The sequence below is a fragment of the Trichosurus vulpecula genome, chromosome 9 (assembly GCF_011100635.1).
Source record: "Trichosurus vulpecula isolate mTriVul1 chromosome 9, mTriVul1.pri, whole genome shotgun sequence".
NCBI classification, from domain to species: Eukaryota; Metazoa; Chordata; class Mammalia; order Diprotodontia; family Phalangeridae; genus Trichosurus; species Trichosurus vulpecula.
The window spans coordinates 145,911,804-145,939,155 of record NC_050581.1 but is presented as its reverse complement, the minus strand read 5'-3'; positions in this window follow the sequence as shown (position 1 = coordinate 145,939,155).

Below are 27,352 nucleotides of genomic sequence, written 5' to 3'. Positions count from 1 at the left end.
ACAGGGCTAGGTCTCTGTCTGGCTAGGGTCAAGGCTTAGGCCATGGCCAGGCCCAGGCCTGTATCTGGGGTTTGGTTTTGTGTCCAAGAAATAGAACAAAATCCATTCATGCAAACACAACTGCCTCTTTAGCCCTTTCCCATAACCATTGAGGAAGAGCTGAGGAACTACATTTTCCCATCTTAATGCTCTCTGGGATTCCTTAGCTTTGGGAGCTCTAAGCTCTGGCTGAAGAATTTCTTTAGGATTTAGGCAAAAAGCTAGAAGCCTCCCTTAAGTCTGTGTTCACATTTTCAGAAGATCAATTCTCACTGGGATGGAACCTTTGGGAATTTTCCCATGAGGAAATTCTTTCTCCCTGCCCAGGGCATTGAAAGCATAATTTTTTATTTTCTAAGACACTGCCATTGTGGCCTGTTATAGACCAATGGGCAATGATTCCTGGGCAAGAAACCAGCCCAGGTGTTTAGTACAGAGCTACTTCATCCCCTGTCAGCTCCCATGCTTTCTGACACCACGGTTACCATGGTTACTTACCACCTTGGGTCACCTGCTGAGCCAAGGAGAAGAGATTACATTTCACAGCACAGGCCTGTCAGGTTCAGAGACTGGTTTCCAAACCCCTGATGGGAGAGGCAGGAGAGTGAGGCCAGCCATGGAACCAGGCAACGACTGAGGCTAACACTTTTTGTGGCCCAGACTGGAGTGGTTTTGGGCTGACTGTGAGGCAGGAAAGGCCAAGAGGATCACCCTGAGGATGCTCCTATTGCCTCTCCTCTCTTCAGCACCTTGGACAGAAGAAAGCCCGAGGCAGAGGCCAGGGTCATGGTACCAGCAAAGCTCCTAGAGTGAAATTTGATCAGAAATCAGGCCAGGGACAAGGCTAGGGGTCAGAGCCTGGAGCAGAGAAAACCCAAGAACCAGGGCTAGTATATAAGCTGGAAGTTAAGGGCCGTAGGAGTGGCAGAATCCCATCGTGGAATCTCAGAGTTAGGAGGGACCTTGGAGGTCATTTAGCCCCCTATACAAGAATCTCCTTTACAACATAGGGGTTGGGGGAGGGTAGACAGTTAGGTAGCTGGTCTCCTTTGAGTGGAAGGCTTGTGTAGGGGAATAAAACCATAAATCCAGAGACTAGAGCTGGGAGGTGCTTTAGAATATAGAATGTTAGAACCACAAGGAGGCTTAGACCATGAGAGCTGGGAGGAGCCTTAGAACACAGAATGTCCAAGCTGGAAAGGACCTTAAAACAGAATTGTGAAAGATGGGAGGAATTTTAAAACGGAGAATGTCAGAAGGAGAAGGGCCTCTAACCCCTTCATTTTATGGATGAAAGTAACTAAGGTACAGAGGAACCAAAAATATTACTCAAGGTCACCCTGCAAGTTAATAGCTGCAAAGCTGGAATTAAAAACCACCTCTCCCAAAATCACTTTTAAAACCTCTATTTGCAACTGGTTAAGGCATTAGTCTAGAAGCCAGCTTCTAGACACAAATCTAGAAAGTGAAATCAACAAGTATTTATTAAATGGAAATGTTTTGCTTGATTTCACACGTATCATTGATATCCTATTACTTGCCTTCTCACTGAGTGAGGGAAGGGTGGGAAGAAGGGAGAGAATTTGGAACTCAAAAAAAATGTTTAAATGAAAGCTAAAAATAAATAAATAATACATCTATTTTAAACACAAGTATTTATTAACAGACTACTATGTGCCAAGCACTATGTTTGGCACTGGGAATAAAAGAACAAAGAATTAAACAATTGCTACTCACATGGAGTTAATATCCTAATGTGCCAATTGCAGTTAGGTTGGGGAGGGTTTATTTTCTGTTGTTGTTCAGTCATTTGTGACTCTTTATGACTCAATTTGGGGTTTTCTTGGCAAAGATAATGGAGTGGTTTGACATTTTCTTCTCCAGCTCACTTTACAGATGAGGAAACTGAGGCAAACAGGGTTAAGGGATTTGCCCAGGGTCATACAGCTGGTGAGTGTCCTATCTCCCTGACTCCAAGCCTGGCACTCTATCCACTGTGCCACCTAGCTGCTGTTTATAATGTCAGGCTAAGTGGTTTCCCCATTGTCTTGTGGACAATGAGGAGTCATTGATAATTCAGGGACAGAGCAGCGACCTGCACACTAGAAAGTTTTCTCTGGTAGAATGTGCAGAATGGACTTGATGGGAGAGAGACTAAAAGCTGGAAGACCAGTTAGGGGGTTGCTTTGATTGTGAATAGCACCACCTGACTCTTGAGGGTCTAGTTAGCCTTGGTGGGGGGTTGATATGGACAAATAAACTGTTTGCACCTGTCTGGCGAGGTTAGGAGCTAGAGGAAGGCTGAGCCCAGCAAAGAGAAGAATCCTAGCACTCTGCAAATGACTTCAAGGGGGCTTCCAGCAGCATGGCGTTTAGAAGCTGCAGGGAGTTTTTTCTTGGCAGGTAGAAAACACTACTCTCTAAGCCCCCTCCCCACACCATAGGTTTTGGTGACAGAAATAGAGTGAAGAGAAAAGTGAAGTCCCTCCTGTTGTTTAGGTGGGGTGGAGGTGCGGGTGGGATCAGGTAATCCAATTCCCCTCACCCCTACAATTCAGATTCGCTGCATCAGTAGGACCAGAGACCAGACCAGAACCAGAGCCCTACATCCCCTAGGGATTGCTGCTGTTGCCCTGGCACTCCTCAGCCTGACAGTTTCCTAAGTGGCTTTCACAACCACTTACCAATCCGCATCAGCTGATGGCGGCACATGCACTCAGACTGGGCCTCAGCCTAATTGGAATAGAGAATTAAGGAGATTCGTAGAGGGAGGAGGGGATGGTGGGGGTAGTGCCTGGGAATGCAGATGGCATGGTGGAGAGTTGAAATGAACTCTATTTTGGGAGTCGAGAAACACTCACAGACCCCTGGGCTCTTAGAGGTGGGAGAGATCCTGCAGATCCTCTGGTCCGATCACCTCATTTTACATTTGCTGGGGGGGTCATGTTTCTGAGTCCTAATCTAGTGTCCTTCCCCATATAGCACATACCTCATTGGGTCCTAGATAGTGGAGGAGGGGAATCCTCCACAGGGGGATGATAGAAGCAAAGGTATGGAGGTAGGAATGAGTACTTTCTGGGGACAGTGAGGAGACCTGCCTAGCCAAAGCCTGTGAGCAAGAATGTTAGCTAGGGTGAGACCTGATCCCAGAGGACTTTGAGGACATTCTGAGGCAGTAAGCCTTCATGGAATGATCATGGGGCCAGAAGAAGAATTCAAGACCTCATTTTGATTTTCGTTTGCTTTGTGATTATGGCTAAATCTCCTAACTTCTCTGAGACTCGGTTTCTTCATCTTTAAAATGGGGGTCACACTACTTTTACTACTGATTTCCAAGAGTTGGTGTGACTGCCATCTAAATATGAGTCATTCTTGTTATGATGGCATGGACGTGTTTTCATTATCTCTGTATCTCCCCTGGGATGGTGCTTTGCACACAGCAATACTGATAGATAAATGGTTCTTGGATGCAGATTGAGAGATGAAAGGGACCTTGCAGATCATCCTTCCACTTCTCCCATTTTACAGAGTAGGAAACTGTGGCCCAGGTTGATATGGTGATTTATAAAGGTCACCCAGGGAGTAGCAGCACCAGGAGTCAAACCCGATCCAGCTCTTTTTCCCACAACACCATGATGTCTCATGAATGAATGAATGAACTAAACCAGACTGAGGAATTTGGACTCGGAGATTGTGGAGGAATGACTGTCTAAAGGCCTGTTGTCACCCAGTCTGGGGAGATATTTGGAAGTCAGCAGGGGGATCCTAGCATCTAGATAAGAGGCAGGTAGGTACACAGTGGATAAAGCACTGGGCCTGGAATGAAGAAACCCTGAGTTCAAATTCAGCCTCAGATACTTATTAGCTGTGTGACCTTGAGCAAGTCACTTAATCTGTCTGCTTCAATTTTTTCAACTGTGAAATGAGGATCATAATAGCACACCCCACATCCCCCGGGTTGTTGTGAGTATCAAATAAAATATTTGTAAAGTGCTTGGCACATAGTGGGTGCCTTATAAAGGCTAACTATTATTAGATCACATTCCTGCTTGTTTGAGAGGACTATAGACTCAGAACTGCACCTCAGAGGTCACTGAATCCATAAAACCCAGAGAAGGTAAGTAATTTGCTCAAAGTCACACAGCCAATAAGTGTTAGAGGCAGAATTTGAACTCAGGTTCTCTGACTCTAGGGCCAATGCACCTATCCCTGTACCACAAAGTCTGAAACTTATACTTGCCTCCTCCATCCCCCTAAACCTCCCCAACTGGTTATCACCAAGGCTCTTACATGAAGATACGGACGCAGGTTGCTTACTTGCATGGGATTTATGGGCCACCATTTTAAATGAAAAGTAATTCGATTGGATCTCAGTGTGAAAACACCTTGGAGCAGCATGGGTGAGCGGGAGGTTGGAGCAGGCTCCAGGTGCCCCCAGCGTTACCAATCTATTAGTCCCGCCCTCTGCAGCCTCAGCTACCCAAAGTGCATGAGTCATATTTTGGAACCTCTGTTGCTGGCAGATCTTTCAGACTGTTAAACCAATTCTGATTCTTCCTGTTTAATTAAGACATAAAACACAGACTTAAGAGCCTGAGAGGGGAGAGAACTCCAGGGAAAACAGCAAATGGCATAATGAACCTTTGGCTGTTCAAAACAAGGAATGCTTGTATAGTCTCAGAATCATGGCTTCTGAAATCTGGAAAGTAAAGGGAAAGCAGAGGAGTCCAGTGGAAATGGTCCTGGATTTCATATCGGAGGACCTGAGTTCAAATTCTAGTTCTGTCATTTGGTGACCTGTATGACCTTGGATAAGTCCCTTGCATTTCTGAGCTTGTTTCTTCATCTGTACGATGAAGAGGCTGGATGAGATGACCCTCAAGGTTTCTTGCAGCTCTAAATCTAGGATCCTAAGACCCTCCCCTATACCTCCAGTATGGAAATGAATCCCAGAACACCCCTAGAAGATAGCTACCTCCCTCTGTATTTGAACCCTTCAGGGCATGAGGACCTATCAACCTCATGAGGCAGCCTATATCCATCACTGAACAGCTCCAAGAATCAGAAAGTTCCTTCTTTTAAAGAAATTTTTGGACATCTTTTATTTTTATATTACCTTCATTTCTAAATAAATTCCTCCCCTTCCCCTTATCTAGTGGGCCATCCACTACAACAAAGAATAAAAAAGAGGAAAAAAGCAGCATAGCTGAACTAATCAAGACATTAACCAAGTCTGATGACACATGCAACGTTCTAAACCCCTAGTCCCCCACCTTTGCCAGTAAAAGTGGGGCATACATAGAAAGTTCTTCGTCAAATTGAGCTAAAATCCATCTCTCTGTAACTTTTATCCATCTGGTCTGTCTTCTGCCATCAAGAGCCACAGGAAGTCCACTCTTACTTCCCGGATGATAATCCTTGAACAACGGCTCTTATGTCTCCTGTTAAATCTGCTTTTCCCTGGACTCACCTTCCTCCGAGCCTTCCACTTTCTCTCACGTGACATAATTTCATAGGATCATAGGCTGAGAGCTATAAGGGACTTTAATTGTCATTGACTCCAAATCCCCCATTTTACAGATGAGGAAACTGAGACCTGAAGAGGTTATGACACTGGGCTATGAAAGCAAGGGGCAGAACTGGGATTCGAATGCAGGTCCCGTGGTTCTTTCCACTGTGCCACTATGTCTGCTAAAGACTTTAAATGACTTGCCCACATTCACACAACCATTTTATGTCCTAGATAGCACTTGAAACCATGGTCCTGCTCTGAGGCTAACTATCCTCTATGCTGTATTATCAGGAATATTACAGATATAAAGTTACTAAACATGAATGAATTAATGAATGAAAAAATATTTAAGTGATTGGTATGTACAAAGCACTGGGCTAAGTGCTGAGGGTATGAATAGAAAAGTCAGACAGTCATCATTCTCGAAGAACTCATATTCTGATGGGAGACAACATGAGAAGCGTTATAATTGTTGGCGTTCATCGAAAGTTTTGAGATTTACAAACCAATTTAGTTTCTTACAATAAAATTTTATTGATATCTTTTGTTTTTACATCATCTAAATTTCCCCTCGTATACCTTCCCCTTCCTCTTCCCAGAGAGCCATCCCATATAATATGAAATATTTTTAAAAGGAAGAAGAGAAAACAAAGCATTCAAAAAGCAAAACCAATTAACTTTTGATTCTCCTAGAAACCTTGAAGTAGAAATTGGACTAGATTAGGCTTCAAAGGACCTGGCTTCAAATCTAGCTCCTCTACTTAGAACTGTGTGACTTTGAGCAAATCCCCTATCCATTCTGGGCCTCAGTTTCCTCATCTGTAAAATCATGAATAGGTGATTCCCCAGCTCTTAAATCAATGATCCTATTGGGTCAGGGTTTTTTTTGGTCCTTGTATTCATCAAATTGCTCTTCCTGAAGCATAGATCTAACCATTCACTCCTCAATTAGATAAATGCCAGTTTCTCCCCCATTCCTCCCAGATTAAAATCTAAAATCCTATTGGGCTTAAAAAGCCCTTTTTCACCTGGCCCCTTCTCACCTTATCCCCCTTACATACTCTGTGATCCAGTGACATATTCTTTTCATAAGATATTCCATCTCCAGATGGTATTTTCACTGGTTGTCCCCATACTTGAAATTCTCTTCCTTCTCAATTCTTTCTCCTTGGTTCCCTCATTTCCTTCAGATCTCAAGTAAAATCCCCCCTTTCCCAATCTCCCTTAATGCTAGTGTGTTCCCTCTGCTGATTATGTTCAATTTATCCTGTATATATCTTCTGTGTACATAGCTGTTTGCATACTGTCTCCCTCATAAGACTATAAGCTCCTGAGAGTGAGGATGGGTTATTGCCTGTCTTTGGATCCCCAGTGCATAGGTGCTTAATAACTGCATATCGACTGATTGTTTTCCCCACTCTAGACAAGTGTATATTGGCAGCTTTCAATAATTTGTAGTCTTGAAAAGTTGCCTGAACCACCCAAAGTTAAATGACTTGCCCAAGGTCCCACAATTAGCATATCATAGGAAGAACTCAAACCCAGGTCCTCTGACCCTGAGGCTGACTCTCCAGCCACTATTGAATGCTGCCTCTTAGTAGCCAGCTCAGCCATCATTTTCTCCCTTTCGTAGATGAAAACAGTGAGGCTCAGAAAGTTTAAATTACAAAGTTCCTCATGTAAGACCCTTCAATTCAATTCACCAAAATGTTATTGAATATTCTGCATTTTAAAAAGGGGATATCAATGTTTGTATGTCATCACTCCTATTAGAGAGAACAAGGACTATCATTTGCCTTTCTTTGCATCCCCAGTTCTTATCATAGTGCCTGACACATGGTGGGCATTTAATAAATGCTTATTGACTTAACTTGTCTTGGACAAATCCAGAAGCCAAAGGAATGTAGCTCTAACGGTAAAAGAGGTGAGAGCAATTTGGATCACAGTCTCCCTAGCTTACACATTCACCTCTATTCATTGTTTTCTACTCATGTTTCACTCCCAAATTGGCATGCTCATCCCTACTGAGGTGGACAGAGCCACCTATGTGCATGAGTCATGCGTATACATGCATGCGAATGCACACACACACGCGCGCGCACACACAATCACCATCTCTGTTGTGAAAGAGTCTTTACTGAGAAATCACAGGCTCTTGAGTAGCAAGAGTGGTTCAATGTCAACTTCAGCTAATGAACCAGCCGTGTGTGGAATCTCATCTTCCAGGGCTTCCACTGAGAGCCACCTGGCAAAGGCAGGTGAAGAGCCCTTCGGAGCCAGTGGAGAGGATTCACAGGGCTCAGTGTTGGGGAAATCTCTAATCAGCCTGGTATTTAGCTGTCCTCCTCACCCTTTGGAGAGTCAGAGGGGAGACTATGACGATCCGCCTTCTTTTCAAAGCACGGAGCTGCCTCCTATCACCCTGGCAAAATAATGGATGTGGAATCCAGCCTTCTCTTAGCAAGGGCCTTCAGGAGACAAAGTAATAATAGAAACACGACTAATAATAGGTTAAGTGTGAGTAGCAAAACGTGCTTATGTCCCCCTAATTCTGTAATGCAGCAGGACAGGTACTACTGAATCATAGACTCAGTAATATAGACTCATAGACTCCATAGAGATGGAGATGATCTCAGAGGCCATTTGGTTGTCTTGAACGAGATTAGAATCTCTATCTTGAACAGGAGAGTATCTAGCCTTCCTTTGAAGATCTCCAGTTTGTTCTGAATTATCTCCTGAGGGATCTGCTTCCACTTTTGGTTAGCTCCAGGTAGAAGGAGGCTTTTCTTTCCATTAAACTTAAATTTGTCTCCTAGCAACTTTCGCCCATTTTTCTTAGTTTCACCTTCAAGGATCGATCTGAATAGGTCCAGTCCCTCTTCCCCAGACATCCTTCCGGAGACCCAGACAAAGAAACAGATCACGTGCCACCAAGACTAGTGCTATTTCTACCGTATCTCTTCTCCTCTCTTCTTTGTGGTTATTTTGATGTGATCTGTTCTTTTTGAAAATTAAATTTCATTATTATGTGAATTATAAAACCATTAATAGTCATGAACCTTCCCATATACAAAGACATCTAGAAAATGAAGATTGTATATGAAGCTATGAATGTATTACATACAACTTGTTAATATATCCATATATATAAATTATACATGTATATTCAATTTAATGTAATAGTACCAACATTATCCTGTTTGCATCTCCTTCTGAATTTCTTTCTGGGTTTTTTTAAAGTTTCATTGACTTTTTTTCCTTCTTTTTTTGTATCACTCAGCTTCTCACCAAATAAAATCTCTCCCTTGTAGCAGAAGTACAGTCAAACAAAATAAATACAAATACTCATGGTTGTGTCTGAAAGTGTAAGTTTTGTTCTGTACTTACGGTCCATCACCTCTCCAGCGAGAGCTGGGAAGCAGGCCTCATCATCGGTCTTCTGCATTTGTGATTGGTCAGCACACTAAGAAGTCTTAAGTCTTGGGGGCAACTAGGTGGTGCAGTGAGTAGATCACTGGCCCTGAAGTCAGGAGGACCTGAGTTCAAATTTGGCCTCGGACACTTGACACACTTACTAGCCGTGTGACCTTGGGCAAATCACTTAACCCCAATTACCCTGCCTTCCCCCTGCAAAAAAAAAGAATTCTTAAGTCTTTTGAAATAGTTTTCCTTTACAATATTGTGGTTAATGTATAAATAGTTCTGGTTTTGCTCACTTCTCTATGGATCAGTTTATATAAATCTTCCCTAAATCTAACGCTTTCCTCATTTCTTATGCCAAAATGATGCCCTGTTAGGTTCGTATACCATGATTTGTTCTGCCATTCCCCAGTTGATGGGTACCCACTTTGCATTCAGTTCTCTGCCACCACAAAAATAGTTACTATGAATATTTTTGGACATATTGGTCCTTTCGTTCTGTTGTTAATTTCTTTGGGGTATGGACCTAGTGGGGCAGCTAGGTGGCACAGTGGATAGAACACTGAGCCTGGAGCGAGGAAGGATCATCTCCCTGAGTTCAGATCTGGCTTCAGATACTTGCTGTGTGACCCTGGGCAAGTGACTTAACCCAGTTTGCTTCAGTTTCCTCATCTGTAAAATGAGCTGCAGAAGGAAATGGCGAACTGCTCCAGTATCTCTACCAAGAAAACCCTAAATGGTGTCATAACGAGTAGGAATCAACTGAACAAGAATAATAGCTATAGACCTAGTCGTGTTACAGCTGGGTCAAAAGGCATGCACAATTTAGTGAATTTGGAGAATACAGCTTCAAATTGCTTTCCAGAATGATTGGACCAATTATTGTCAATTCCTGGCTTCTCTCTGTCTCTCCTTGTGGTCATCTTCTAGCCTCAGCTTCTTCCCTTTTATTATCTTCAATCAAGACTCGGTTCCATCATGTGCTGTGGACCTAGTCAGCTCCAGTGGGATGTTAGAGGTCATGAAGGTGACCAGGCTCCTGCACAGACCTTTCGGTGCTAGAACCCAGTCACTGAGTTGGTCCTGTCTCCTGCTGTGGCTCCTAGTACTCAGAGGAGGGCGTACCAGTGACTTAAGGGGGCTTTCATGTCCCTTGCTCATGTGCTGACAGGCCAGGGCCAAGAACTGGTTATTGAGACTGGCACTAACTTGTGTAAGGGTGGGGTTTCACCCCACTTCAATTAATATGATCACAAAATGCTCATCCACCAGATACCTCAGTAGAATCAGTCCATCAAAAGTGTAAGCTGGGTGTGACTAAGTCCTCAATCAATTTGAGAGGATTGTAGGGTTTTGGCCATCGGATAAAAGGAAGATGATACCACACAGGAAACAATCTTGCAATTGTTGAGAAGATGAAGCCACAACTCTCGGGTTTCACATAAAAACAGAAGCCAGTTCAGTGTATACCAGGTAAGCAGTGAGCCAGTCTAGTGGGGAAGAATTCTAGTTTAGAGGACTCCAGTTTGAGAGTTGGGGAGAGCATTACTCAGGGTGGAGGTGGGGAAAGGAGAGAGTCTCTCTCTCTCTCTCTCTCTCTCTCTCTCTCTCTCTCTCTCTCTCTCTCTCTCTCTCTCTCTCTCTCTTCCTTTCCTCCCCTCCTTCTCCTCCTCTTCTTCCTTCTCTCTCTCCTCCTCCTTCTTCTCCTCCTCTGAACCTGTTAATGGACAGTGCACCTAGGTGAGATCAAAGAGATCAGACCAGTAAAAGACACCATATCCATGTAGAAGTAATAGTTCTCTGAAAAAATAGCAATTTTTTTTTTCTGTTTTGGCCAGAAAGGTTGAGGGTCTTCCCCTCCCAGACTGATTTTTAACTAGGTAAAAGATGCCATTCTTTGCCTTATTCCCTACCTAGCCTTAATCACTGAACGGGTGCTGCCTCAGTCAAACTGAGACCTGGGAAAGACCTTAGCTTAAAAAGGCCAGGGTCTCCCACTGCTTCCAGGGTCATCTCCCATTGCCCTGATCTCTATCTTATCACTGGAGCCAGATGGCTCTGGAGGAGAAAGTGAGGCTGGCGACTGTGCACTGCCCTGCCTCACTGAAATCATCCATTTGCAAATCATGGCATCAGCTTCCTGGTGCCATGGTCCTCTTCTAGAAGGAAGGACAAACAACAACAATTGTCACCAAGGAAAAGTGGCTTCAAGGGGCATGAACCCTCTTGATTGGGAGGAGTGCTGACTGTGGGCTCCCCGAAGTCATGAACACTTGGAACTACACTCAGAGGAATTTCCTTAGGTCTCTGGGTGGGGAAGGACTTCCTTTAACCAGGAATTGTGAGTGATCTCTCATAATCTTTATTATTATTGGCTGTCCTTCCATTCTCGAAGAGGACCATGACATTGGGGAGGTGATACCATGAATCGCAAGTGAATTAGATTTAAGTGAGGGAGGCTGCGCAAAGTCACCAGCCTCACTCTCTCCTCTGGAGCCAGCTGGGTCGAGTGGCCAGATATAGATCAGGATGACTGGAGATGGCCCCAGATGCAGTGGGTGACCTTGGCCTTTTTAGCATAATCATCAACGTAACTGCTAGGGTTCCTTTTGCTGTGGATGTCCTGTTGGCTACCATGTGAATGTGGTCGGCAGGGGTGTTTCTAAGTTTCTTACCATATAATGGTAAAATTGTGGGACTGCTGAAAAGGTGTCCCCTCTCATCCCAGTCCCTCTCATCATGTAGCTGTCAGTTTGTCGACGCCTGAATTTCTAGCATTAGAGCTTCATTCCTTTGGCTTAAGTTTCTATCCACTATTAAAATAAAAATAATGGAGCATATTTATATAGTTTAATTTTTGCAAAATACTTTCCTCACAATGACCTTGTGAGAGGGGGAGGGCAATTATATTTCTGTTGTACAGAAGAGGAAACTGAGGCATTAAGACATTAAGTACCTTTCCAGTGATTGGGGATCTCCTAAGTGTCTAGGGTGGAATTTTTGAACTCAGGTTTTCAAGTTTTATGCTCTACCTCCTGTGCCATTCTGCCCTCATGTTGGAAGGGGATGTCACGCTCGATCCAGCTATTGTGACTTGATGTGATTGGTTCATCAGAACCCTTCCTTAAAGCAGGTTCTCACTAGGGGATGGAGAGAGGAAAGAAAGTAAATGAATGCATTGGTGGTGGTGGTGGGGGAACTAACTACTTTTGAAAAGAGGTGAGGGAGAAAACTGGGAAGGGCAGGAGGACATCGACAATCAACTTCTCTTACTTTCCTCTTCTGTTGATGGATGGCCCCAAAGCCTAAATTATAATATATGCCAAGAGCTATATAGATGTCCCTTGAATAAGGTTGCTGTGACTAAAGTCATTTCACAATAATAGCACTGGTACATTATAACCAATCCCATTTCAAAGCCATGGCACCTACTGAGACATCTTTTGGCCAATTGCCTGTTTATAGAATGACATTATTCCTAGGCAGTTCTCTGCCCCGCCCCCATAGTGTCATTTCCCCCAACATTAAGCTTTTGTGGAAGCAAGCGGGGTCTACCTACATAAGAGTATAGCAACCTTCCCTTCTTGGCCATGAGCCCTAGCTATCTGGAGCTTTGCATCCATCAGGCCTTAACCAGCCTTTGGTCCTCAGCTGTTTCAGCTGTTGTTGCATGGTGATACCTCCTGTTGGATCTCCAGGTTCCCAAATACAGATCACAGATCTAAAATTAGAAGGGTCTTTAGAGACCACTGAGTTCATTTCCCTCCCCCATTTTACAGGTGAGAAAACCAAGGGCTAGAGAAGCTAAGCCACTTGGCTGGGGTCACACACATATAAGTCCTAGCTCTATGTAAATGACTGTAATCGCCTCCTCTCCAGGCTCTCCTTTCTCTAGTCTGTCCAGATCATCCTAATTACTACACTGAGAATTTCATTCCTTTCTTTCAAAACCTTTGGTTCTAATATAAATCTGCCTTTCCATCCCTCACATATATTTCTTTTTCCCTAGTCTCCATTCCAGCCACCCTCATTAAGTCTTATCCTCTCTTTATGGAATGGATATCCTCATCACCACTTTCTACAACTGTTGAAGTCCCTTCTTTTCCTCAAGGCCCAGCCCAGCTGCCACCTCTTCCCAGAAATCTTCCCTAAGACCTTGCCTAGCTCTCTTCCTTTCACTTAATCACACTCATCGTCACCACCACCAACTATTCCTTTAGTGTGTCAGGCATTGCGATAAGCCTAGAGATACAAAGAAAGGCAAAAACATGGTCTCTGTCCTTAAGGAGCTCAGGTTCTATTGGGGGAGATAACATGCAAATTCTCTCTCTCCACATATACATACATACATGTATGTATACATGTGTGTATACACACGCGTGTATGTGTTGTATGTATACATACAAAACGTACATATATACATGTATGCATATATGTGTATGCATATATATGATATTGTGTGAAAGGAAGATAATATCATGGGAAAAGCACTAGTGAGAAGGGGGATGACTCAGGAAGGTTTGTTGCTGAAGGTAAGATTTGAGCTGAGTCCTGGGGGAAGCCAGGATGGCTAGGAGGCTGAGGTGAGGACGGAGGAGTATTCCAGGCAAGGGGAACAGCCACCAAAAGGACATAGAGATGAGGGATGGCGTGTCATGTGGAAAGGACAGCAAGACAGCCAGGTGACTGGATCCCAGAGTTTGTGAAGGGGGGTTGAGTGTAAAAAGATCAGAAAGGCAGAAAGCAGTCAGGCTGTGAGGGGTTTTGGAGGCCCAATGGAGGGTTTTATACTTGATCCTGGAGATAATTGGGAGCCATTTATTGAGTAAGGAGGAGGTGATCTGGTTAGACCAGTGTTTTATGAAGCTCATGTTGGGACCCTTTGTTTTGTAGACTGCATAGTTGGGTTTTTGCCTCATTCGATTGTAAGACCCTTGAGAACCAAGTTTCATATCCCATCTGTGCCTAGCAAGGTCCCTGAGTGTTTGAATGAACAAATGCCTTTCCCTTATGTTCTATGGCCTCCTCCTTTACACATCCTGGACCAAAACTGGGGTGGGCCCCAGGCTGGGGAAAATAGGCTGCTTAACATGTATGAAAGGAGATAATATGGAGATGTGGGGAAGCCAAGTACTTTCCTCCACTATGTCAGAGTCCTTTGGACCTCAGACAGGCTCCTTGGGCTTTGGTGAGAGCAAAAGTCAATCAAGGAGTTTATAAGCTGTTATCCTCAACCGGGAAGCAGCCAGCTCAAAGCTCGCCTGTCCATCACGCCATCCCCTGTGTGGTCTGGGAGGCCAGGCTGGACTGAGTAGGGTCTGGCTGCCATTAACCTGCCAGGGGAAATCCTCTCTGAGAACATCCTCCTTGACAAGTATGATTTGGTCTAATGCTGTGTCAGAGCTTCCCCTGCCTGGGAAGCCGAGGCCAGACAAGCAGAGCAGAGCAGTGCCTGAGGGCAACCTGGGTATGTGAGGTCAGGAACAAATGGGGCTGACCACCTTGGGCCACATTAGCCGCACTCACAGGCCTGGTGTCATTCTTATCGAAGGATGGGCTGGCATCCTAGCTGGACGCACCCGTGGGCTCGGGTCCCCTCTTCTCTCTGTTCCTGGGCAGACTGGTCTGACCTCATACAGGAGGCTGTGTTCAGTTCTGGACACCACACTTTCAGAAGGTTATTGACAAGGTGGAGGGGATCTAGAGGAAGGCGTGTAATAATAATGATAGAATTTATAGAACACGTTAAGGTTTGCGAAGCACCTTGATCCTCACACCAAGCCTGTGAGACAGGTGCTACTATTATCCCCATTCTATGGAGAGGTTAAGTGACTTGCCTAGGGCCACACATTAAGTATTTGATGCAGGATTTGAACCCAGGTCTTCCTGTCTCCAAGTCTAAAACTATATCCACTGCATCACGTGATTGCCTCTTGGTAGTCATAGATAGGAGCTGAAACTGAAGTCAGGAGACTTGGGTTCAAATCTTACCAGACCCTTATTATCTCTGTGACTCCGGGTCTCAATTTCCTCATCTAATGAAATTCAATAAACATTTATTAAGTGCCTACTATGTGCCAGGCACTGTGCTATGTGCTGGGTTTACAAATAAGAAAACAAGACATCCCTGCCTTCGAGGAACTTACATTCTAATGGGGGAAAACAACACACAAAAGGAAGCTGAAAGAGGGAGCTGAGATCCAGCTGGGTTGCCTGGACCGGGGGCATGTTGTTGTGTGGAGTCAAAGCCAAGCAGAGCTGCTGATAGAGAAGAGCGGCACCAGGAAGGTTGTGAGCCCTCTGTAAAGGAAGCCTTTGGAAGGAATGTAGTGCCATGTTTATCCCTGGCATCTTCTACCTCCCCTTTCTGAGCTTTCTTCCCTTTCTTAGGGATCCCATGTTCCTGATGCAAACACGTTTTCCCCAGTTGTCCAAAGCTGCCTGCTACATTCCTCATCTAGACCTACCTGCCCCTATGCTTTCCAAACATCTGCAGCCCTTGCTTGCTGCCAACCAGATGCCCATTCTTCTTCCATAATATTAAGGCCTCCCCTGTGCTTGGCACATTACATTTTCCAAAATGCTTCTTTCCTGCACTGCTCACCTCAGGCCTGAAAGACGGGGAAGGCAGCAATTTTGCTTCCCAGGAAAGAGTCCTGAACTGAGTTTCGGGGGATCTAAGCTCTCGCTCCAACTCTGACCATTCATTCATTCCACAAATACCTATTAACCATCTTCTCTGGGCCAGATATTAGGGCAGGTAATGGGGATACAGAGACAAAAAATATGCCCTTTCTCAAGGTTGTTATTGTTCATTTGTGTCAAACTTTGTGACCCCATTTGGGGTTTTCTTGGCAAAGATGCTGGAGTGCTTTGCCATTTCCTTCTCCAGCTCATTTTACAGATGAGGAAACTGAGGCAAACTGGGTTAAGTGACTTGCCCAAGGTCACACAGCTATGACATGTTTGAGGCCAGATGAACTCAGGAAAATACATCTTCCTGACTTCCTGGCCTGGTGCTCTATCCACTGTGCCACCTAGCTGCCCTTTCTGAAGGAGGGAAATTCTATTGGGGAAAATAACAGCTCACCTGAATACAGCTCTTCCCAAACCTTATTTTATTTGATCTTTAGAATAACCCTGTGGAATTGGGGCTATTATTGTCTCGTTACATATGGGGAAACAGAGGCACAAAAAGGGTTATAGGATTGTAGATTTAGAGTTGGAAATGACCTTAGAGGTTATCTGGTTACAGTATCAAAGATTTAGAATTGGAAGAAGCCTTAGAGTCTAACTGAGGCTCAGAGAAGTGAGATGACTTGAGCAAGATGAAACAGACGGACAGGATCGAGATTTGAACTCAGGGTTGAGTGAGATGCACAGGTATGTTTTACAATTGATGTCTGAGAAAGGATTTGAACCCCAAATCTTTGCACTGTGCCACACTATCTCATGATGAATAACCAGCCATGTGACCCTCCCCTTAACCTATCCCCTCAATGAATGATGTCTACAATCCTAGAAATCCCAGCTCTGACATTTTGTGAGTCTTTGGTTCTCAGAGAACAGCCGCAAAAGCAGAAGGAATTTTAGAGACTGAATGTCCTGGGCTTTTCTGGAGGCATTAATGGACTCGGGGAGACACCATCAACAATTATTTTTAATGAGTCTAATTCTCCCCTTGGGCCAAAATGCCTGTGGTTGGTAGCAGGGCAGGCTCCAGGCAAAATAGTGATTGGAAATTAATCCTTGCTAATGGATCAGTGAATGGTTATCTCTCCTTGGGAACGGGGATCACCTTAACCTAGTTACCCTGTCCATACCTTAAGCTTAGGACTAAAGGTAAGGATTTCAGTAGGAGCATCAGGAGATGGATCACTTTATTCTAAAGCAATGACTCTCTGATGGCAAGATTTCAGGCACCACGGTGCTTGAGTGTGGAGATGTATATTTTTAATTTTTAAAAATTTATATCTTTGTTTTTAAATCACCTTCATTTCCCAGCCTATCCCTTCCTCCTCTCCTACCCATTCCTTGTAAACAAAGAATAAAAAGGCAGATAAAAAAGCAGAAAAACTAACCAATACATTTGCTGACAGGAGCACAATATTCCACACTAGTCCCCAACCTCTGCAAAGAATGGGAGGGAGCTGCATTTTCTTGTCTTTCCTTAAGGGCTTGGTCATTCTCATTGCAGAGCATTTCATTTCAGGGTTGTCGATGTTCTTTTTCTCATTTTCATGGTTGCAGTCATTGTGTTTCTTGTTCTCCTGGGTCTGCTTGCTTTGATTTACATCGGGTCATGTAAGTCCTCCAGTGCTTCTCTGCATTTTTCAAGGTCATTGTTTCTTATGGCACAGAAATGTTACAGTCACATACCAGCCACTCTAGGAGGGTGGCTATTTAAAGATGGGGATGGCGCACCTCTACTGTTCCACGAATGCCTTTAGTCTTGCTCCTCATAGGCCTTTCAATATTTTGGCCACCTTCCCCTATCCTAGCCCTGTTTGCCAAGTGTTTGCTTTAAAACATATTTCTCTTCTGCCCTGACCCCATGACCATTCCCAAATGAACACAAGAATACAATGCTCCTGATGAGGCCAGTTGTTTCCAAACCTTTCCAACCTTGCATCACAGGGAGCTACTTGTTCAGTGTCACCTTGGGAGGGGAGAACCAGGACCAGTTAGGGAAGGGAGTTATAGGGAGGCAGATTTCAGCTCAGTTTCAGGAGGACCTTCCTAATGATGAGAGCTGTCCAACAGTAAACTGGGTTTCTGTGGGAGATAGGGAGCTTCCCCTCACTGGAGGTGTTCCAATAAGATGGAGGGCCATCCATCCAGGATGCCCTAGAGGAGATTACTGCCTGAGGAGGTAGGTTGGACTAAGATGCCATGACCAGGGCTGGGGTTCAGTATGAGTCATCAGCATGTGTAGCCAGAAGATCCAAGTTGACTTACCCATTAGTGAGTCCAACCTAAATCCTCAGCCTCGTTAACACTACTGAAGTGATTAATAAAATCCCCCAGGGACAGCAGACCATACAAAACTAGTTAAAAGGAAAAGCACGGATACTCAGAAAGATTTGATGCTTGGTGATATAGGAGTATCAACACATGGAAGATGGAATGCAGCAAGCATTTATTAAGCACCTACTATTTGCCAGGCACTACGCTAAGTGCTTTACAAACATGATCCTATTTGATCCTCACAACAACCTGGGAGTTGGTGCTATTATAACACCCATTTTACAGTTGAGGAAACTGAGACCCAGAAAAGATAAGTGAATTGCCCAAGGTCACAGTTGGTAAGTGTCTGAGGCTGGATTTGAATTCTAGTCTTCATTCTAGATCCATTGCTTTTATCTTGGGGCCCCTTGCTGCCCCAAAGCAAAGGATTCTAAGATGCACGTGAGTAACTTGTGCAAAGGTATGAAGGTGGGAGATTAGAATGCCAAGTTCAGGGAACATACACCGACAGTTCGACTGCTTGGCATTCAAAACCCTGCATCACCCACCCCCTCCTACCTTTCTGATTTTCTGACACCTTACTCCCAACCTCGTACTCCTGGTCAAGAACAAAACCTTCCACTTCCCAGCTCAGGGTGTTTTCTCCATTGTCTCCTTTCCTGGGAGTGTTCTTCCTTGTCTCCACCTCCCAGCCTCCCTGGCTTTCAAGTCCCAGCTTAAATCCCACCTTCTGCAGGAAGCCTTTCCTAATCCTTTGTAAGTCTAGCTCCTTCCCTCTGTTGAATACCTCCTAGTTAGCTTGTCTACAACTTGTTTTGCATATATTTGTCTGTACATTGTCTTCCCCATTAGACCATAGATCCTTGAGGGCAGAAATTGTCTTTTGATTCTTTTTGTATTCCCAGTGCTTAGCACAGTCCCTGGCACATGATAGGAGCTTAATAGATATTTATTGAACAAATGAATAAAGCATTTATCTTCTCTGCTTCGGTTTCCTTATTTGGAAAATGAGAGAGTTTAACTCAGTGATCTCTAAGGTTCCTTCCAGCTCTAAATCTATGATTTTATGATCCAGTTAAAGGCAGAAAGGAGCCAGACTGCAAAGGACTTCACTTTTGTCTAGAGATAGCAGAAAACTACTGAAGAGTCTTGAATAAGGGAGTGATACGATCCTATGTGTGCCTTAGGGTTATTATTTTGGCTACTTTGCAGAAGATGAATTGTAGAAGGGAGATAGATACTAGAAGCAGGAAGAGCAATTAAGAATTCAGTTGAAGGCTGCTGCTAGCCTGAACTAGGGTAGAAGCTGTGTGAGTGGAGAGAAGAGATAGGTGGGAAATGTGTAAAGATGGGATGGACAAGACTAGGTAACTGATTGGATATGAAGGGTGAGGAATAGTGAAAAATCAAAGATGACACAGCTTGTGAACATCGGTGATGGAAGGATGATGGTACCTTCAACAGAAATTGGGAAGTTTGAAGGAAAGATAGTTTTTCTTGGGAAGATAATTAAGTCTATTTTGGACCATTTGACACTGTCAGTCTCCCTCTTCTCCTTCATAATCTTTTCTCTATGTTTCTAGGACCACTCTCTTCTTGTTTTCCTCCTCCCCATCTGACCCCTGCCCCACCTTCTCGGTCTACTTTACTAGACCTTCATCCCGGTGCAGCCTTCCAAATTTAGCTGCCCCCCAGGGTTCTGTCCTGGTCTCTTTTCTCTTCTCCCTTTATTATGCTTCACTTGGTGATCTCATTAGCTCCCATGGATTTAATTACCATCTCTCATGATGATTCTCAAATCTATCCATCCTGCCCCAAACTCTGCTGACCTCTAATCTTACATCTCCAAGTGCCAATTAGACATTCTGAAGTGGATGTCCTGTAGACATCTTAAACCCAACGTGTCCAAATCTGAACTCATTATCTTTCCGGCTAAGTCCTTCCCTCTTCCAAACTCCCTTATTGCTAATGACATTGGCATCACCCTCTCAGTCCTCCAGGTCTGCAACCAAGACATCATCCTCAACTTCTCACTACCTTCCCCCCCCTTCCCAAATCCAATCTGCTTCCAAGGCTTGTGGATTTCACCTTTTCAACATCTCTTGAATATTGTCCATTCTTTCCTCTGGTGCTGCCACCCCCTTGATTCAAGCTCTCATCTCCTTATGCCTGAACTATTGCAATAACCTGCTTGTTAAGTCTTCTTGCCACAAGTCTCTCCCCACTCCAATCCATCCTCCATTCAGCCTCCAAAGTGATTTTCCTAAAGCAGATGGCTGACCATGTCGCCCCCTTACTCAATAAACTCCAGTAGTTTCCTATCGCCTCCAGGATCAAATACAAAATGCTTTGTTTGGCATTCAAAACCCTTCACAATCTAGCTCCTCCCCTCCTTTCCAGACTTCTTATGCCTTACTCTCTAACATGTACTCTGCAATCCAGTTATTTTTTGCTGCTTTTTGCTACTCCTCAAATAAGACACTCCATCTCTTTGTTCTGGAAATTTTCACTGGCTGACCCTGTCCCTGGAATGCTCTCCCTCCTCAACTCTGCCTCTTGGCTTCCCTCAAACCCCAGCTAAACCTTCCATAGAATGCTTTTCCAATCACTTTGAATTCTAGTGTCTTCTGTTTGTTGATTATTTCCTATTTACCTTTATACTGCTTATTTGTATATAGTTGTTAATGTGTTCTCTCTCCCATTAGATTGTGAGCTCTTTGATGTCAGGGACTACTTTTTGCCTTTCTTTTATCCCCAGCACTTAACACAGTGCCTGCCACAAAGTAGGTGCTTAATAAATGCTTATTGACTAACTAATACGTTGAGTTTGAGATGCCTATGGAACATGCAGGTAGAGATATATAGCAGGCAAGTGGTAATGAGGAACTGGAGACCAGGAGAGAGATTAGGGCTGGTTATATAGAAATGAGTCATCTGCAAAGAGCAGATAATTGAACCCATGGGAGTTGATGAAATTACTGAAAATTCTAGAGAGAAAAGAGGGACCAGGACAGAGTCCTGGAGGCTGCCCATGTTTAGGAAGCACCCATGAATGATGATCCAGCAAAGATGACTGAGAAGGATTGACTAGACAGGTAGGAAAACCAGGAGAGAACTGCTTCAGGAGAGTAAAAAGGGAGAAAGCAGGAAGGGAAAGGAGGGAGTAAACAATGCAAAGAGTTTCGGGGAGATGAAGAAGGATAAGGACTGAGAAAAGGCTTTAAAAGGTTTAAAAGTTAAGAGATCACAGGATCATGGGGCTGGAAGGAATTTTAGAGATTCTCTAATCCAACCTCCTCATCTTACAAATGAAGAAACAGAAGGCAAATGACTTGCTTAAGGTCACACAGGAAGTAAGACCAGAGCTGGGATCCATACTAGGTCCCATGACTCCAAGTGCATTGCTCTTTTCATGATACAATAAATCCTTGTCCTCTGATTAGCAACTCTGGAGAGGGAAATTTCAGTTTCACTTGAAGTCAGAAGTTACATCATGAGGAACTGAGAGTCTCTACAGCATCCTCCAGTTCTGATGTTCTGTATTGTAAGGTCCTTTATTTGACACTACATTCTAAAGTCCCCTTCATCTCCAATATTCTGTGTTCCAAGGTCTCTTCTCTGATATTTACATTTAAAGATTCCTTCCATCTCTAAAGTTCTGTATTCTTAGGTTTTTTCTCTGACATTTACATTTTAAGGTCCCTTCCATCTCTAAAGTTCTGTGTTCTAAGGGCCCTTCTCTGACATTCTACATGCTAGGATCCCTTGCAACTCCAGCATTCTGTGCTCTAAGGTCCCTTCCAGCTCTGACATGCTATAATCTTATGATCCTTGTCTGTAAACCTTACCGAGATTGAGAAGAGAAGATCATAGTGGGATGGAGAAGAGAGGAAGTGAGGGGGAGGTTGAAGGGGAAGAGTAATGGAAAGACATAGGAAGACAATACAAAAGATAGCATGTAAAGACAAGAAGGAAAACATAAAACAAAAGGAATGGCAAGGGGAAGGGAACCAATTTACAAGGAGCCAAGAGTGAAATGTTGCAGAAATTCGACTTTGGTAACTCAGCCAATGAAATCTGGGACTTCATTAGCAGAGGGTGATAGAAGACAGAGCCATTAAGAAAGGAAGTGAGTGACTCATGAAGGGAAAGGGAGCATCACTGCCTGGCAAGCAGCTGCAATGTTTCCTTCAATTACTGAACAGCTCTCTGGCTATGGGAAGACACAGACTTAAGTGCCTGATGTCTGGGAGCATCCAAAGGGTCTGACTCAGGCATTTGAAGGAAGAGAGCAAGAGAGTTCATGACCCCGAGAATCATCAACTGTGGCGGCCTCCCACACTTTGTTTTAGGGGAAACAGGAGGCTGAAAGGCAGGGGGTCTTGGGAGGAACCATGGCACCCTGGCAGGTACCCTGAAAAGTCCTTGTCTCTTTCCTTTCTGATATGATGATATATTTCAACACATATGTACATGCATATACATACATGTGCATATAAACAAAGTTCATATAGGTGCATATGTATATATGTACATATACAGTGCATTTATGATATATTTATGTGTATATACACATTGTGTACATGCATGTATGTAAATACATATACATGTGCATGCCTCTGTATACATATACCTAAATGTACATGTGCATTATGTACACACAATATAAATACATGCATGTACACATTGTGTTATAAACACATGCATGTATTATATATGTGTGTTGATATACATGTGTGTAATAGGCATGCATGTAAAGAAACACATACATGTATTGCATGCAGCACGTCGACACACACATGCATAAGGTGTGTGCACAAACACACATATATATGTGTGGTAATGTACACGTATGTACATATACATGTATAATCACATGCATTATACACACTGTCTACACATGTGTGCATATATGTTTTAAAAAGCATATGTGTATATGTGTGCAATACATGCAAGTGTGTATATATGCATATATGTATGTGTATATATATAAGGATGATTATTTAATCCATGGGTGTAGCCTTAAGAAAAACAGGACTGTTCAGCATGCCTCAGAGCACAACGATAATAATGCTGCAGGACCGGAATAGACTTGTTGTCTCAAATACGCACCATCTAACGGCTCTGATAGCAGCCCATCTCTAGCTCCTCACCCAGACCAATTCTTGTCCGTATCCTCCCTCAAATGCTCCAGAGAACATCTATCTAATGTGCTGGAAGCTTTCCCATAGACCTCTGCACATTGCGTGGGTACCAGAGCAGAACCTGGGCTGTCCATCTGGCATCCCTCCATCTTATTGCTGTCCTACAGGACCTGCCTCCTTTTCTGATCAGACATTCCCTTGCCAATACCTTTGAAGCTTCTTCTTGCAACAAGTCGTCATTAGTCACATGTTCTTGACAGCTTCTTGACACCTGCTCTGAGTCTTTCTATTGCCTTTTGGGTCTCTCACAGTTCTGATTATTTGTAGATTGTGGCATTCTAGAATTCACAGCTGGATAACATCACCAGGAGGAGAGTTGAGTTTAAAAAAAAAGGACTTTGTGTCATGGAGCAGTTTGGAATTATCAAAAACACTGCGTGGTTTCTCAAATGCTCCACAGGACTATACATTTAGAACTGAAAGTTACCTCTGAGCTCACCTACTATAACCCCCTCATTTTTACAGATGAGGAAACTAAGGCCCAGAGAAAAAGGTGCTAAGTAGCAGGCCAGATTAGGTATAGTAGGTGTGCACCCCTACTTACAACCCACCTCCAGCCTTGAATTTCCAACTGTCTATTGGACCGAACGTGTCATAGACATCTTAACTTGGCATGTCCAATGTGGAACTCATTTCTTCCCCCACCGATTTTCACTTCTTCTTAACTTTCCCATTAATGCCTAGCAGTCCTCCCAAACATCCAGGTCATGCCTAGGTGTCATCCTCCATCCTTCATTTTCTCTCACCCCCAGATCCAATCTGTTGTCAAGTCCTGTCAATTTTACCTTTGCCGCATCTCTAGTATATTCCCTATTTTCTCCATTGACACTATCACCACCCTGGTAGAAGCTCTCATCCCCTCATGCCTGGACTATTACAATAGCCTGCTGGTTAGGCTCCTTACCTTAAGTATTTCCACATTGTAGCCCATCTTCCACTCAGCTGTCAAAGTGATCTTCCTAAGGCACAACTCTGATCATGTCACCCCATCCCCCATTCAATAAACTCCAGTGGTTCCCTATTACTTCCTCTATGAAATAAAAACTCCTCTATTAGGATTCAGATCCTTTCATAACCTGCTCCCCCACTCCTCCCTACTCTTCCAGTCTTCTTACACCTTTTACCCTGCTTCCTACGTACGTACTCTGCGATACAGTGACTTCTTGCTTTTCCTTGCACATGACTCTCTGTCTCTTAAGTCTGGGCATTCTCACTGGCCATCCTCCATCCCTGGAATGCTCCCCCTCCTCATCTAGGCCTCCTGACTCCCCCAGATTCCTTAGGTCCCAGTTAAAATCCTACCTTCTACACAAAGCTTTTTCTAGTCCCTCTTTAACGCTAGTGCCTTCCCTCTAATAGTATCTCCAATGTACCCTGCCTATATCTTGATTGTGGATGGTTGTTTGTCTGCTGTCTTCCCTATTAGACTGTGAACTCGTTGGGAGTAAGCACTGTCTTTTACTTTTCTTTATATCCCCAATATTTACAAGGCGCAGTGGCTGGCATTTGTTGTTGTTGTTAATGTTGTTGTTGGGTCATTTCAGTCATGTCCAACTCTCCATGATCCCCATTTGGGGTTTTCTTGGCAAAGACACTAGAGAGGTTTGCCATTTCCTTCTCTAGATCATTTTACAGATGAGGAACTGAGGCAAACAGGATTAAGTGACTTGCCCAAGGTCATACAGATAGTGTCTGAGGCTAGATTTGAACTCAAGAAGTCAGGTGAGTCCTTCTGACTCATAATAGACACTTAATGAATGTTTATGGACTGACTGATTGATCCATGTCCTCTGATGCCAAACCTAGCACTCTTTCTACTGTACTACAATCAAGTCCACTCTCTCTCATTCAATTCTCTGCCAAACTCACCATACATCTGTAGTGCACTTCTAAGACATATGGATTGCCTATCCAACTGAATGTCATTTTTCATCCATTTGGACTTTCCTGTGTAGATTGTTAGGTAAACCTCTTTCATTGGGCATGGGTCTCACCGAGCAGGCCTAATAGTATTATAAGACTTGATACAATCAACACAATGCCATCCTCAAACAAAAGCATGTGGAGGAACTCACCATCTTGAAGGAATTTTTCGCTTAAGCTCTGTTCAGGACTTCCTCCATGATAGTGGCAAGCCCCATTGGCAGACCTACTTCTCACTATTTTATGTATCATTTGACAATCATTCATTGAATAAAGTTATCTCTGTGATTAAATATATTAAGGAATCTTTATGATAATTATATTTGCATGGAGCTACATTTTTGGAAGAGAGCACTAAAGGCTGTTCTATTATGTCACATTAAGTCAAGTCAGGCACCTTCATTAGAGTCTCAGTATGGGCTATGTATTGTACTAAGTGCGGGAGATACAAAGAGCAAAAAAGAGCACCTGCCCTCAAGAAGCTTACATTCTAATGGGAGATGATGGAATCCTGATAAAACTGCCCCTGGCCCCAATATTCTAACTTCCTTACAGGCCCCACTGAACAGCAGGCCCCACTGCACCTACCAAACCACTCCACACACCCCCACACTCCATATCCTAACTTCTTCATATGTGCCTCACTGCTCACTAGAACAACAGGTGTGTCCATGATTCATATTTCTTGCAGAACAGCAGGCATGTCCATGTGATAGGATCCCAGCTGTTGCCTCTAGCTAGCCACTGCCTTCAGTCCTAGTCCTCATATTTCCCACAGAAACAGCAGGTGTGTCCATGAACTCAACCACGACCACATCCATCTAGTCTCAGACATGACCATAATACTCAGCCAATCAGAAAGCAGCAGCACGAGGATGCCCAAGCAGGATGTGGACCCCAAAACAATAGAAGGGACTTTCCCTAAGTAGGTACTTGTGCAGTAATAGTAAAGAGTTGACCTGGAGTGAACTTATGACGTAGAGAGGCTTATTATAATATTATTATCATAGTATGTCCCCTCCCAAATGGGTTTTTCTGTATGCATTGTGTGCAATCACATGTGCAGTTCCACTGTGCCTGGGATCCCTCCTCCATTACCTAATCCCTTAACAAATTCATCCTGCCTTTTTAATATTAATCATATGCCTACATTGTGTGAATTTCGATTGTGTAATCAGCATCTTTACCCTATAAAATCCATCTTGCTTTCTCTCAAGTTGCTGGTTCTTCTTGGAACTTAGCCCACTTCATGAGAAGCATCAATCTCAATAAATGTATATACTTGGATTAGAGGTGGTCTGACTCTGAATTCTTGGAGACCATTCCACCACAACACATCATGAAAACCCAACAGTTTTGGCATGGGCAGAGATGAAACCACAACAGGAGAGACCACATGTAAATAATGAGGTACATACAGAGAAGATGGGGTAATCTGAGAGGGAATGGTACAGCCACAGCGGGGACTGGGAAAGAACTCCTGAAGGAGGTGGGATTTGACTCAAGTCTTGAAGAAGCTAGAGATGGCAAGGGGCAGAAGTGAGAATGGAAAGCTGTCTAGTCATGGGGAACAGCCAATGTCAAGAGTCATGGAGTAGGAGAGCGTTGCTGTATTGTTGAGCACTTGGAGGGGAACAAAGTAAAAGGACATTAGAAAGGTAGGAAGATGTCAGGCTCTGAAGAACTCTAAGTTCCGAAGAGAAGATTTTATATCTGATCCTGGAGGTACTAGGGAGCCACTGGTGTTTATTTAGTAGAGAGATAACATGTTCAGACAATAGAAAAAAATTGTTGGCAGTGAATGACTTAGCTACTCTCAGCAATACAATGATCCAAGATAATTCCAAAGGATTTATGATGAAAAATACTGTCTATCTCCAGAGAAAGAACTGATGGGGTCTGAAGACATCCTTTTTTGCTTTATTTTTCTTGGGTGTTTGAGTTTTTTTGGTCTGTGTTTTCTTTTGTAACATGGCTAATACGGAATTATATTTTGCATGACTGCACAGATATATCTATATCAGATTGCTTGCCTTCTCAAGGAAAAGGGGAGGAAGAGAATTGAAACTCAAAATTTAAAAAAAACAAATGTTAAAAAATGTTTTTACATGTAACTGAGAAAAAATTAATTAAAAGAAGAAAAATCATTGGTGGCTGAGTGTAGGATGGTTTGGAATGGGGAGATGCTTTAGGTAAGGAGACCAATTAGAAGGCTATTATAATAACCCAGGTGAGAGATGAGAACCTGAATGAGAGTGGAAGTTTTATGAATGGAGAGAAGGGGACA